Source organism: Schistocerca americana, chromosome 8, assembly GCF_021461395.2.
Source record: "Schistocerca americana isolate TAMUIC-IGC-003095 chromosome 8, iqSchAmer2.1, whole genome shotgun sequence".
NCBI lineage: Eukaryota > Metazoa > Arthropoda > Insecta > Orthoptera > Acrididae > Schistocerca > Schistocerca americana.
In genome coordinates, this window is record NC_060126.1 from 57,972,328 (window position 1) to 57,988,042 (window position 15,715).

General features: G+C 46.0%; 1 protein-coding gene and 1 pseudogene across 1 annotated transcript in view; one reads left to right on the forward strand and one right to left on the reverse strand.

Moving 5' to 3' along the window:
- Window positions 1-15,715, reverse strand: part of LOC124545527 (NACHT and WD repeat domain-containing protein 2-like) — a 1,590,779-nt gene that overhangs the window by 813,019 nt on the left and 762,045 nt on the right. The window lies entirely within an intron of this gene.
- LOC124546309 lies at window positions 13,183-13,300 on the forward strand (annotated as a pseudogene).

Here is a 15,715-nt window from a genome sequence, read left to right on the forward strand (position 1 = left end):
GAGGCATTTCCGTCTGTTTAAAATCAAGGGGGAAAGGTGGGTTGGTGTAGTCACGAATCCATCAGCGACGTGTCACCCACCTACGGTTGTCCCAGCTGAATGTTGATGTGGTTGTGAACTTGGAACGCGAGGGAAAACCACACCTAGACAAAGACCAGGCAGTTGTTACACAATGATGGACGGGGACCGTCGATCACTGCGAATCGTGGTTATAAAAGATCTCATAAAATCAGCTGAAGAAATCACTCTTGGATTGCAATGTGCTACTGGTAGTCAAGGTAGCACAATCACTCTGGATACGGAGTTAAAAATAATGGGGTACAGCGGTCGATCAGCTGCTCGCGAGCCACGCATTTCTGCCGTCAACACTAAATACGGGTATAGTGTAAAGAGCGACGCCACTGGAGTGTGGAAGACCAGACACAAGCTGTTTGGAGTGCGAATTCACGCTACATTCTGTGATAATCCGACGAAAGTGCTCGGGTATGCCGAATGCCTGTATAACGTATGCAAGTATTGCAACAGGTAAGTATGGTGCTGCTACAGTATGGGAGCGTCTTTCGTGGTAGGGTCGTGGTTCCCTTATTGCGCTTAAGAAAGCGCTACATGCGGAAGAATATGATCACATGCTACTGCACGCATACTGATTAGTGACTACAGTAGAGCAACAGTTCTGAGATACGGCTATGCATCCCGTCTTAAAGCAGCACTTGTGCGTTGTCGGAGTAAGATTTCCGAAATATACTTCTCTGTCCAGAGTCCCGAGCCAATTCAGGCCCAATGGAACAACTTTGGGTTACGACATTGAATTCGCTCCAGGCCTGAGCGCCCAACATAACCAGATCCTCTGTTTTCGGCTTTGATGTACAATGCACTGCCATTCCTCCAGACATTCTGAGACCGCAGTGAAACTATCCCCACCACAGTTGATGCCGTCATAAAAGCAGAGTATGGACACTTCATTTATGTCCACTATTAACGGGCCCGATACTTTTGCTGGGAAGCTGTATAAACAAGAGGCCCAACAATACCTATCGGCCGCCGTGTCCTCCTCATCCCTCAAGCGCCACCAGTTGCGGATACAGAGGGGCATGTGGTCAGCACACTGCTCTCCCAGCCGTTGTCAATTGTCGTGACCGCTGCCACTACTCCTCAATGAAGTATCTCCTCAGTTGACCCCACAAGGACTGAGAGCACGCCGGTTGCCAACAGCACTCGGCAGACCTGGAGGGTGGCCATCCAAGTGCCAGCCGAACACAGCGGTGCTTAACTTCGGTGATCTGACGGGGGAACCTGTGTTACCACTGCGGCAACACCGTTGCCCATAAACAAAACCTTTAATTTTGTTGTCACTAACTGAGCCGCTGGCCAAATGAAAACGAATGGAAGAGAATTTTTAGTGTGCAAACAATCTGTTGGTCCTGCAGTCGACGTTCCCGTATACATCGGAAAGACACCCAGTGTATTGGAAACGAGTAACGGCCCTACATTGCTGCTTCGGGTATTCCCGAAACTGCTTTTACATTCGACAGTTTTGCAAAGAACGTGATTAAGAAAACGCTAAATGTGGAAGGGTATGAACACATTCCACTACACTTTGTACACTAGAGCTGATTGTATGAATGAGGGTGGCAGCGCACCCTGTCAAAATAGCATTTGTGATGCATTGGTTTTTGACCTATATCATTCCTGGTATGGACCGGCCTGCCCAGAGTCCAGTCCTGGAACCTATGGAACACCTTTGTGATAGTACGTCGACACCAGCGCCCAAAATCACTGTCTTCTTTGATTTAGGCTCTTGAGGAAAAATGGGCTGCCATCAGGACACACACACACTCAGACACAGCTCTGAAGGAGTTACCAGCATAATTCAAGCCGTCGTAAAGGCGAAGAGTGGACACACCCCTTATTTATGTCCGCCGGTACGTGTGCAGATAATTTTTATGAGATAGTGTGTAAGCGGTTCGACCATCTGTGTTAAGTGCGATTAAGTCACTCACATGCATTGCTTCGCAGCCTTAAGCTAAATCGATGTGTTTGATGTCTCAATATTTCTCTGAAGGTGCGTCAAGGGGGACTTTGTAATTTTGTAAACCCCCATTGATATGTATTCATTTAATTAATAGCCGTGCTTTCGGTGTAATTTCATATCACAGTAAGTCAATTTTTTTTACCATATACGAAAACAAGTTAACAGTGATTTCCACTGGCTGTGGGACAGATACTCCATCTGCAGTCTGTTTCTTGTCGCACTTTCCGCAGCGTGTCACGCGTGCACTGTTCAGTTGCGATGCCGATTCTCTCTGGTACAAAAGCCAGTAAGGGTGGAACGAACAAGGTACCCTTAACTCTCCAAACACAAAAGTCAAGAGGTGTCAGGTCCAGTGAACGTGGGTTCCATGCAATTGGCACCCCTTGCCCCATTCACTTACGTGGATAGTGGATATTTACGAAACGCCGTACATCTTACCACACAATAAAAACTATTTTCCTTATTGATGACACCAGGGCTAAGTCTTTAAGTCGTATGGAATAAGTTCCTAGGAATTTTCAAATTTGTGAAGTCTGTTTTGATACACCCTGCATTTTTTTTGTGACAGCGGAAACTGTTGAGGAAGCCACTTATGTCATTATATAACTTAAATGACGATTCACATCGAAACATTCAAATAATGCAAGGACTGTGAGTAACTGGCGTTAATGTTTAGTCTCCGTGTCTTAGTGTTTGCTACATGTTGTATAAACCAGAAAGTCTCATGTTTACAGTTTCTTTCCTTGGCCGCACGCGGCGGGCTCGCTGAGCCGAAAGGCCGTTGCACCTCGCCGAGCAAACAGCAGCGGCGAAGCCGTCAGGATACCTCTGCAAGCACTTGCGGGCCCGGGGCGGCTGCGAATCCCAGGCAGAGATCACCTCGCAGCGACCTAGAGACGCTCTTCAGTTGGAAGGCAGGGAGAGAAGGAGAGAGAGAAAGAGAAAGAGAGAGAGAGAGACGAAGTTTCGAGTCTAGGAAACTTCCGTGCTAACAAGGGGAAGTTACGAACTTCCCTCAGGGCACGACTAGGATTAAACAGGGAAACGCAACTCTTAACAGCTTTCAAGAAAATCGAGTTCAAAAATTTTAGGCATACTTTTATCACATTTTAGAGCTGCTACTATTTAAGGACTCCGCAGCTAAGCGAATTAGCATGTAGGTATATGAACACCAGGTCTCGATTTTGAATCTCGCTACTGGTACTTTTTCTCATCCCTACGCAATTCTAGTAACAGTTTTATTACAACCGTGCTGATTATTAGTCTTAATCATCCGCTGATTGTTTTCTTTGTCTTTATCCGGGGAAAAAAGAGAGAGGGACCAAGGTGTTTTTAGGGGGGGGGGGGGGGGGCGAATTAGAAATACAAAAACGATAAATGAGAACTTTCAGTCAAGTCACTACAGTCGTTTGACGTACATTATTGTACCAACATTTGTGACAACTATAATCTGTAATCTGTCGAGCACTGGGCGGATTAAGATGTACTGATCGTAGAAACATGGAGAACAGAAATTATTGCGACATACAACACACGTAATGAACGCTAAATTTTTGCATGTGCATTGTTTTATCAACATGTTTGATGCAAAACAAACTTGGTTTAAATTTATCAACGGCTAATTGTTGTAACACAATTTCTCGGTGTACCACGCATCACAGGGCGGGTAACTGCCACAGGGAAGAGACTCTCTTCCCCCACCCGCCCACCCCTAACACTGAAAGTGGGGGAGTATTATAGTTTAGTGTAAAATCCGCTCTGCTGTCTCTCCAAGGCTATTGAGGTCAAATGGCGCGGAGGACTATGGGACTTAACATCTGAGGTCATGAGTCCCCTAGAACTTAGAACTACTTAAACCTAACTAGCGTAAAGGCATCACACACATCCATGCCACGGGCAGGATTCGAACCTGTGACCGTAGCAGTCGCGCGGTTCTGGACTGAAGCGCCCAGAACCGCTCGGCCACCGCGGCCGGCAATATAGGGGTCAACCAACAGGCTCTGGATATCTACTACCAAAAGACTTTTGGTGTAACACAGGGATATGCCTTTTAAGCAATTCATGGAATCACTACGGATCAGAAAGTTCGTTGTGGCCAGGGATTTGTCGTATCCCCAAGTCTGACATATTGCAACCTGTTGCAGAGAGCGCTTTTCGCGTCCCCTTGCATGTGCCAAACAAAACCAACTCTGTCATTGACTTGTGATCCGTCCGTGTAGATGCATACTGAATTAGAATAATTATGGAGGATCGAACGAAACAGGTGTCGGAGAAAGGTAATATCAGCATACTTCTTGGGGCCATAGAAGAGGACCATTCGTATCACAGGACAGGGTACAGACCACGGGGGTATCGATAGGGCGCCCTAGTAACACAGACTAAAGGAAACTGTTGGAGGTCCTTCTGCAGAGTATCGAGTCGGATCAGGCTGGTCTACCCAGTTTTGGGCAGTGCACAGACAGTCTGAAATGCTGGTTGTGGAACAAACTTAAGTGACTTGATATCTGACAGATTTTGACAGATTGTGACTGTGTAATTAGCCACAAGCTGCCATCGTGTAACTCGCAGCGGTGGGACTCAGATTTTCGCCAGGAGGCCGTCGGGAGGGCTCACGTGGAAGGCCCCATTACCAACCACACGCAGGTGAACAGGGCGCAGCAAGTTCAATGCGAATGGTGTTGCCGACCCGCAGGCAACACATCTGTAGTCTAAGCGGGATGGTATCAGCGCGTTGTATAATATCAGGAAAACTATGCGATCTTCACCCCCTGAGGAGTTACTCAGAAAACGGAGAGCCTTTAGCTTCTCCATAAAAGTTGCTTGAGTCGGCGGACATGTGGCAGCCAAGTTACCTTATTGTCAAACAAAATAAGAAGCTTCATCGACTTCAAGTAACTGCTAACCAAGAGAAATTTCTGGGTGTGGCTAAATAGTCGGGAGTTAGTAAAAATGCACAATTTCGCGATTTTGCAGGACGAAATTGATATCCGTGATTCAGAACCCAGTGATGTACTCTCTGGACAGCCCCTGAAATTAGCGCTCAGTGGTGCAGAGGCATAATGCAGCCAACTGTGATCTACATACAGTGACGGAGTGACAGTGGGGCCCACTACATTTACGATACCATTGATGGCGGTAGCGAACAGCGTTGCACTCAAAACCAATCCCTGAGGAGCTCTAGCTTCCTGTATATATTTGTTGCTGAGAATCGAATCCATCCAGACCGAAAAAGTCGGAGAGGTGGGAAACTATGCGTAAAAATCGGTAAACTGCGTCCGTAACCCCACTCATGCAGTGTAGACGGGTTATAATATCAGCAGGTAATGTCTTATGCCTTCTGCAGGTCAAAGAACACAACAACTAGATGTTGGTGATGCGCGGAAACATTACTCGCTTCAGATTCCAGACGAACCAGATGATCTGTGGTGGACTAGAGAGCCCGAAATCCATTACTGAATTTCAATATATGCCCATCGGCTTCAAGACACCAACAAAAACGGCGGCTGACCATCCATTAGAATAGCTTACACAGTCCATTCATCAGAGAGATTTGCCGGTAGTTAATTAAAATATGTGGACTCTTTCCCAGGTTCAGTTCAGGAAAGACAATACCATCCCTCTACTATTTCTGCACCTCAGATCCACGCTGGATTTCAGGTGCAGAGATAGATCCACTTCATTCTTAGGAACAAAATATGACAGTGCATAGTCTGGAGTTAATGCAACACAGTATGGTGTCCTTCCCCAATCGGCCGGCTTTCCGTGATTGAGAAGTGGAGGTCAAACCCAGAAAAAGGGGCCACAGTTTAAAAAGCCAGGGAAGGTGAAGGGATGAAAAACGAAAAGATCCAGTACCTTCATAAGTCCAAAGTATAGTCAGAATACCAAGATAAGAAAGTGACAAAATGAAAAGACTTCTTTTAGTTGCCCCTTACGACAGTTTAGTTGCCTCGACACCGCTGGGGGAGTGAAATTACACTTTCCCGCTTCAGCAAGACACGGTAAGTAAAGGATACGACTTTTTTGTACTTTCTTTAGTATATTTTTAGCATAAGAATTGATTTCTTGTGTCGTGTTCCTTGTTGAATATTCGCTGAGCAAAACGGCAGCCAGGCGGCTTGCATCCGGAGCGGTCTTCAGCCATAAGAAAGAACTGGCAGGTAGGAGATTGCCCCGAACGGGACTGCGACCGCGAGAAGATGGGCGGCGGCCGACTATCACGTGTGGAAACTGTTAAGGACAGTGGCAAAGTAGAAAGGTAGTTTCAACTGGAATACGATGTGTTAGTTGGTACTGAGTCGTACTTCAGCTTACTTCAAAGTAACTTTTACAGCTCAGAACAAGTTTATATAATGCGTGTTTTTATTACGCTACAGTTATTGCGAGAACACTGTTGTGCTGATGTATTACAGTGTCACCTCTTCATTTGTTAACAGAGACTGACCCGAATGTGAAGCTTTTTTTTTTTTTTTTTAATTTACGTGAACTGAACGTGTGTAGACGGAAGTGAGTAGTGAACAGTACATTGTGCAGTCGGATTAATACGACCACCTGACGAAAGGCTGAATAACCACTGTTTGCAGCGCGGGCCACTTCGCAACGTGCCGGAAGAGAGTCAGTGAGGTTCTGGAAGGCACTGCCAGACATGTGGAGTCCAGCCGACTCCAGTGCCGTGGCCAGCTGCGGCAGATTTCTCGGTCTTGGATGCGTGACGCGAGCAGCGCAATCGAGTTGGTCCCACAGACTCTCGATTGGGTTAAAATCCGGGGAGATTGGTGCCTCGGGTACTGTAGTAAACTCATACTGGTGCTCTTCGAAACCACACACGTACAGTACGAGCTGTATAACAAGTTGCATTGTTCGAGTGCTGAGGGAAAACATACTGCATGCATTGCGTCTTCCATAATGACGAGATCACACTGGCCTCTCATGTCGACTGTTTCAGGGTGTTTGCTTTCAGGCATTTCGTACTGTACACGCCAAATGCCACCTGTTCGACGGTGCATAAAACGTACTGGTGTGCAGATTCCAGCCTTTCTCGACGATGAAGAGCAATCAGGGAACAAGTCTCTTGCAGCGGAGCCTCATACGCAGTAACTGTCGCTGAATATCCGTTGGGGACCCACTGTTGGAAGTTCCCGGGTTCATGTGGACGCTCAGTTGCTCGGCAGTTGCACGTATATTCGCCCGTACACGTCTCCGCAGCCGCCGCTCACCCCTGCCGTCTGCTGGCCTTGGTGCATCGCAGCTTCCTCGGTAGAGATTTTCTACAGCTTCATTTTGCCATGCACGATATACTTTAAGCACTGTGAACACTTTATCAATTCAACCGTTTCGGAAATGCATCCACACTTAGCCCAAAAGCCAATGAAAATGCCCTTTCGGACGTCATACAACTCGCACTGTTTCCCCATTCCCCATTACGACAACGTCTGCACTGTCTAGCTTGAAGGGGGAAACCAGATGGCGCTATGGTTGGCCCGCCACATGGCGCTGCCATAGGTCAAACGGCTATCAACTGCGTTTTTTAAAATAGGAACCCCCATTTTTCATTACATATCCTTGTAGTACGTAAAGAAATATGGATTTTTAGTTGGACCACTGTTTTCGCTTTGTGATGGATGGCGCTGTAATAGTCACAAACATATGGCTCACAATTTTAGACGAACAGTCGGTAGCAGGTGGGTTTTTATAAATTAAAATACAGAACGAAGGTACGTTTGAACATTTTATTTCGGTTGTTCAAATGTGATACATATACCTTTGTGAACTTATCATTTCTGAGAACGCATGCTGTTACAGCGTGATTGCCTGTAAATACCACATTAATGCAATAGATGCACAAAATGATGTCCGTAAAACTCAGTGCATTTGGAAATACATGTAACGACTCAACAGCGAGCAGTCCGCCTTCCGTAATGCTCGCACATGCACTGGCAATGCGTTGACGCATGGTGTCAGCCGTTGTCGGTAGATCACGATGGCAAATATCCTTCAACTTTCCCCACAGAAAGAAATCCAGGGACATCAGATCCGGTGAACGTGCGGGCCATTGTATGGTGCTTTGACGACCAATCCACCTGCCATGAAATATGCTATTCAATACCGCTTCAACCGCACGCGAGCTATGTGACGAACATCCAGCATGTTGCAAATACATCGCCATTCTGTCATGCAGTGAAACATCTAGTAGTAACATTGGATGAATATTACGTATTAAATCAGCATACATTGCACCATTAACCCGTCAGTGTCGCTGATGTTCCACTTGTAGCAGCCATCGTGGATTTTCCGTTGCCCAATAGTGCATATTATGCCGGTTTACGTTACCGCTGTTGGTGATTGACGCTTCGTCGCTAAATAGAACGCGTGCAAAAAAATCTGTCATCGTCTCGTAATTTCTCTTGTGCCCAGTGGCAGAACTGTACACGACGTTCAAAGTTGTCGCCATGCAATTCCTGGTGCATAGAAATATGGTACGGGTGCAATCAGTGTTGATGTAGCATTTCCAATACCGACGTTTTTGAAATTCCCGATTCTCGAACAATTTGTTCAAATGGTTCAAATGGCTCTGAGCACTACGGGACTTAACTTCTGAGGTCGTCAGTCCCCTAGATCTTAGAACTACATAAACCTAACTAACCTAAGGACATCACACACATCCGTGCCCGAGGCAGGATTCGAACTTGCGACCGTAGCGGTCGCCCAGTTCCAGACTGTAGCGCCTAGAACCGCTCGGCCACCCCGGCCGGCAATTTGTCTGCTACTAATGTGCGAGTTAGCCGCGACAGCAGCTAAATCACCTACTTCGACGTCATCATTTGTTGCAGGTCGTGGTTGACGTTTCACATGTGGCTCAACACTTCCTGTTTTCTTAAATAACGTAACTATCCGGCGAACGGTCCGGACACTTGATGATGTTGTCCACTATACCGAGCAGCATTCATATCACACATCCGTTGGCATTTTGGTCACATTAGCCATACATCAACACGATATCGACCTTTTCCGCAATTGGTAAACGGTCCATTTTAACACGGGTAATTTATCACGATGCAAATACCGTCCGCGCTGGCGGGATGTTACGTGATACCACGTACTTGTACGTTTGTGACTATTACAGCGCCATCTATCACAAAGCGAAAAAAGTGGTCCAACTAAAACATTCATATTTCTTTACGTACTACACGAATATGTAATAAAAAATGGGGGTTCCTATTTAAAAATACGCAGTTGATACCCGTTTGACATATGGCAGCGCCATCTAGCGGGCCAACCATAGCGCCATCTGGTTTCCCCCTTCAAGCTAGACGAGTTTCGTTCTTTGTAGTTTTTTTTGTTTGATGCTTATTTCGCGAGATGTTCGGCCTGGTCACTATCAATGTACCATCCTGTATACCCTCCATTACCATTGCCGTCACCTGGTTATGTGAGTGGTTATTGCACGTTGGTGTCTAAAGAACGGTCGTCACATTACTGTGACTCGACCGCGCACATTTATTGCGTTTGTAAACTGTATTATCACGTGAAATGCGCGTTTTGACTCCCACATCCAATACTGTAAAATTGTGATACATCGCAGTGTATATTCTGACGCAAGACGGAATGAAGATTTTTATTTTCCATATGCTAACAATACAGGGTGTGGCAGAAGAAAGGGCTATTTTAGAGTGGAATTGTATTATCGGCAATAGAATGTTTATCGTATGTTTCAGGTGGGTTTCAGGCGGGCTCGAACGTGTCCTGTCTGTGAAGGCCTCTTACAAAATCTGTGACTGTGTTACTACCGCTAGACGGAAATACCGTACTCATTTCAGCCTTAGGCGAAATGATTCTGTACCACCGGCAAATGCAGTCCGGTTACGTGTTTAAAACTTTGAAGCGACCGGAAGCGCATATAAGGTGAAATCGCCACGACGCCCAGGAGTTGCCTCTCATACCAAAGAATAGAGGAGGCGCAAAATGTTGTAAGCAACAGTCCAGGGCGTTGTCTGAGATAATTTGCGGCAATGGTGGTAAGGTTTAGTCTCATTGTGCACAGAATTGTAAGGAATGATTTAAAGTGGCAACCGTATAAGCAACAGGTTGCGTAACAGTTAAATGAAACTGATTATGAAAATCTGTAGAACTATTGACTAAAATTAGGGACAATGACGGCTTTTCAAGTTTTCTGTGGATTAGTAACGAGGCATACTTTCATCTTAGTGGATGTGTCAAGCAGAACTGCCGTTACTGGTGCGAGGATAATCCTCAATAACACCATCAACGATCCTTACACAGCCAGAAAGTTATAATAACTTAGGCTGTCCCTTCACTGGGCATGTGGATTTTTATTTTCAAGATGGACACGATCGAACAACCAGTCATATGTGAACGGTAGGGCCGGCCGCTGTAGCGGAGTGGTTCTAGGCGCTTCAGTCTGGAACCACGCTGCTGCTACGGTCGCAGGTCCGAATCCTGCCCGCGGGCATAGATGTGTGTGATGTTCTTATGATAGTTAGGTTTAAGTAGTTCTAAGTTCTAGGGGACTGATGACCTCAGACGTTAAGTCCCATAGTGCTTAGAGCAATTTGAACCATTTTGAGCGGTATGCTGCCATACTCATTTGTCGGACCTGAACCTTGTTTCCTGAAAATGCATACTGATTTCAACAAAATGGTGCCACATTTCACTGTGCTCGAATTTCAATGGCAGCAGTGCCCAGAGTATTTGGTAGGCACATCATTTCATGGAATGTGGACTTTTATGTCGCCCCAGATCTCCCGATTTATCGGTCGGTGATTTCTTCCTTTGCGCGTTCCTGAAACAGGGGCTCTGCGGTAGACATCTATACACAATTGCGGAACGAAAAAAAGCCATTCGAGCAGGAGCCATAAACACTCTATGGAGATGCTTGAACGTGCAGTAAAGCATTTGCATGGCAGACCGAATGTCAACGTAACAGTGGTGACCACCTACAAGAAATTTTCAAAACACGAACAGTACGTGAAATGGCAGTATCTAAGAATTTCTCTGTCGTGGTGAAAAATATTTTACGTCATTATCGTAGGTCCGTTTCGTCATATCTAAATCGGCCTGTTTCTCTGCCTCAACCTGTATGACGTTTTTAAAATATCACCAAAAGTGTACGGTTGATATATGCTTAAAATAGTGTCGTAGAATTGTGTAGTACAGACATCGGTGAACTAAAAATGCGTGACTCCTTGGAAACAGATTAAGACATCGAGACAGAACCGGTACTTCGATGGACTGACGGAATTAAAATATTATACCCACAGAGAACGTGTGTAACTGTGCTTGACGTCACTTTTTTCTATCACGTTCCTCTTAACCATTTGTCAGAGTAACTGAGTGCTGTGCTTCTCCGGGAAGTGTGCTTCGGCTGTGATTTCTCAGGTGTACATGAAAGTGTTCTAAGGCAAAAGCTAAATCAGGGACAGACGAACAGATTTTCACATCCCTTCGATGAATTAATAATTAATGACAAAATGCTAGCCCAACAGGATACTGATGTGAATTCGGTTTGTCGAAGTAACGTAATTAACTGCAGCAAAAGTTAATTTGAATTATTCTTCTTTCTCAGCTCTATCTCACAGCCCAAAGGGAAAATATGGTGTGAATGGTGGCTTCACGTCTTACTGGAGACTGCCTTTTGGAGCTTAAACATGGATACGACTTTCTTTATATAAAGAAGTATTCCTCGAATAGAAAGAGTAAATAAATGAAAGTTTACAAACGTAACAGGTAAGCACTTTTCAATAAATTTTGGGGAGGCTGATACAAACAACTCACTGCTTCTCGCAAAAAAACAGAACATATAAGTTTGTTGCGTTTTTGTTTTTCATGTTGGTTTTCGAGTTGCAATGGGTTTATCTATCGATTGACACTTTTTGTTTGTAATTCACTGTTGCTTTTTGAACTTACACATTGTCGTTTCATCATCTGGCAACAGTGAGTGGCGCTTTGGATACTAGAAAATGGACTGCCAAGTAGAGAAATCGGATCATTTCCGACATGTTCAAGAGTTTGAATTGAGTAGGTAGGGAAGAGGCGGGGTGACAGGATCATATACGCCATGGATGGCGATAATACCAGCGGACAGATCACGGCAGAAACAGCGTTTCATCGTTTTGTAGAGGATCTTTTTGACATTAGTGACTCGCTACCTTCAAGAAGACCTTCGTTATTTGATGAAGATCGTGTAACCGCATTAACCGACAATGTTCCACGTCTGTGTATTCGATAATTGGCAACTGTGATGAACTGTGTTCATTTCACCATTTTGCGACATTTTCATGCAATGGGGAAGGTTAAAAAATCGATTGTATGGGTACCTCATGCACTAAGCTAACATCATAAAAATCAGCGGTGAGCCATAAGTGCATCTACGCTTGCTCATCATCAGTTAGCTCGTCAACAACACCGATTATTCCTCTAGTGTATCGTCACTGGTAAAGAGGTGTCCTTATGCTAACATAAGGAAAAGAAAGCAGTGGGTGAGCCGAAAAAAAGCCGCAATTTCCCGAACATATGCCTATGTGCATCCACGAAAGACCATGTAATGCAACTGGTGGAAAAGAAGAGGTGTAGTGTACTACGAATTGCTTTCCCGAGGTGTAAACATCGCTGCTCACATTTATTGTCAACAACTGAGACGCCTTTGAGACGCAGTCCAAGAACAACGACCAGGAATACTAGGTCAGGTGATGTTACTCCATCGAAAACGTCCGCCGGCATTCTGCTAGACTGACAAGAATCTTTATACAACAGCTGGGTCGGCACGTCATTCCGCACCCACCTCATTCACTTATATTGCGCCCTGTGTATCAATCAACCTTCAAGGAAATTCTTTTCTGGATGAAAATGCGCACCGAATATGTCTGGACGTGTTCACCGCCTCAAAGATACGTGATTTCTACAGTCGCACAGTCGAAAAGTTTTCCCAGCATACTGTCGCAAGCAGTGAAGAAGACTATATTATTGATTACTACAGTCTCTGTTATGTGGACCTCTTGTGTTCATTAAACTTTAGGAGAATGCTACGTACTTGTGCACCAACCCAGCAACAACAACAACATTATTCATGAAATCCAGGAAATATGTATTTGGTTCCAGAGACTAGGCATTTAGTATTACCTTTAAATGGGAAAGGCAACAGCCTTGCCGCAGTGGATACACCGGTTCCCGTCAGATCACCGAAGTTAAGCGCTGTCGGGCGGCGCCGGCACTTGGATGGGTGACCATCCGGGCCGCCATGCGCTGCTGCCATTTTTCGGGGTGCACTCAGCAACTCAGGAGCTACTCGACCGAATAGTAGCGACTCTGGTCAAAGAAAACCATCGAAACGACTGGGAGTGCGGTGTGCTGACCACACGCCCCTCCTATCCGCATCCTCAGTGAGGATGACACGGCGGTCGGATGGTCCCGATGGGCCACTTGTGCCCTGAGACGCAGTTCTTTTTGAAACGGGAAAACTATATCCTACGCGTAATAGATTTGAGCTATGTATGCGGAGCGTATCGTTAATTCCACAAATTTCCGGTCACAAATCGATTCTTTCCCTTACAGAAAAGTACGACCGTGCAGAATCTTGTCTCATTAATTACATCAGGTATCCTGTATGAAGATCTTGGTATTTCAACAACTGCTTCCCAACATTCATATTGCCCCAATTTACTTTTTCAGGTATATTCGCCCTTGACGTGCTGCAGAGAGTGGCATTCTGTTTTAAGTTCTATAAACAGGTAGAAGTGGTTTACAAAGGTGACCAGTGTGATTTCGAAACCTTAACAGCTCCGGAGATGAATCCATGTTTCTCTTCTGTATAGAATTTTGCTGCAGTTTAAGTCCAAGATTGCACGTCTTCGTTAGATGAACAGAGCGCCGATAGGCTGAGTCGCAATGTTAAGCCGTTGTAACTAGGGTCTACATCTAGTTGGCTCCATGTGGTCCCTCGGGAGGCAGCCGGGACCTGTGGACTCGTGGTGCCGCTGCCGCCGGTGGAAGCAAATATTTACTGCGCCCAAGTCGCCCCGAGTGCCGCAGCGCAGGGACTTAGCGGCGCCAATTAAGGCGACCGGGATTTAGGGCTGCCGCCTTCGGGAGCGGCCGTTAGAGCCTACTTTACGCGTGTACGCCGGTCTGCGGTGGACCACAAGCCGGGCACGCCGACCGAAACCTCGAGGCCTCAGCTGCTACATTGCTCTGCCGCACACCCTTGGCTAAAATCCCCATTCTGTTTCTAACAGTAACTAAAACCCTGTATCTGATCTTCATTACTCATATTCCTTTCACAGTTAGGTCAGTCCTGTAAGAGCATTTACTGTCCTACTCGAGTTAATTTTATAGTTGTCAGCATTCTGGCTGCTTATAAGTGTCTGAGGGGCGTTCAGTAAGTAATGCAACACGATTTTTGTTCACGGCGAATTTCGGTAGAAAACATGCGGAATTTGTTGTGGACCGTCGAGAAATATTCCCTTCTCAGCCGTTACAGTTTCATGAAATTCCGAAAGATGGCGGCGCTGTACGCAGCTTGCAAAATGGCGTCTGTAACGGAGCTGCTTCCAAGCAGAGAGATGTCAAAATGGTTCAAATGGCTCTGAGCACTATGGGACTCAACTGCTGAAGTCATAAGTCCCCTAGAACTTAGAACTACTTAAACCTAACTTACCTAAGGACAACACACACATCCATGCCCGAGGCAGGATTCGAACCTGCGATCGTAGCGGTCGCGCGGTTCCAGACTGTAGCGCCAGAACCGCTCGGCCACCAGCGGCCGGCAGAGAGATGTTATTTAGTTTCTTTTGGCAGAAAGCCAGAGCGTCGCAGATATTCATAGGCCCTTGCAGAGTGCCTATGGAGATCTGGCAGTGAACAAAAACACGGTGTGTCGTCGTGCTAGGCAGCTGACGTCATCGCAACAGAGTTACTCAAACTATGAAACTTCCTGGAAGATTAAAACTGTGTGCTGGACCGATACTCCTGGCACGGGACATTTGCCTTCCTGGCAGATTAAAACTGTGCGCCGGACCGAGACTCGAAATCGGGGGAGTTTTATATCAGCGCACACTCCGCTGCAGAGTGAAAATCTCATTCTGCAAACATCCCCAGGGTGCGGCTAAGCCACGTCTCCGCAATATCCTTTCTTTCAGGAGTGTTAGTTCTGCAAGGTTCACAGGAGAGTTTCTGAAAATTTTGGAAGGTAGGAGACGAGGATCCATGGATCGCAATGGAACACCTCGCTACATAACTGGACGTCCCTGTTGGTAGTGCTGACAATCGTCCACCAGTGGGGCACAGAGAGGTGCGTGCCCGGTGGGTTCCTCGCCACATAACACAAGTCCATAAAGAGCAACGAAGGACTATCTGTCTGGAATTGCATGAATGTTACGCGGCTGATTGTGACAATTTTTTGTAGAGCATTGTCACGGGGTATGAAACATGTTTCTATCACTTCCAACAGGAAACAAAGCGCAATCCATAGAGTCACACCACCTATGCTCCAAAGAAAAACTTCAAAGACCCAACCCCACCTGGTAAAGCATGGCTATAGCCTTCAGGGACTCTGAACCGATTATTCTGTTTGATGTCCTCGCCCATCCTGCAATCCTGTCAAGTCTGTGCTCCCGGGAGGTTGCCACGAAATTTCTTTGGATTGTACCTCACCCAGCCTGCAGCGCGGAT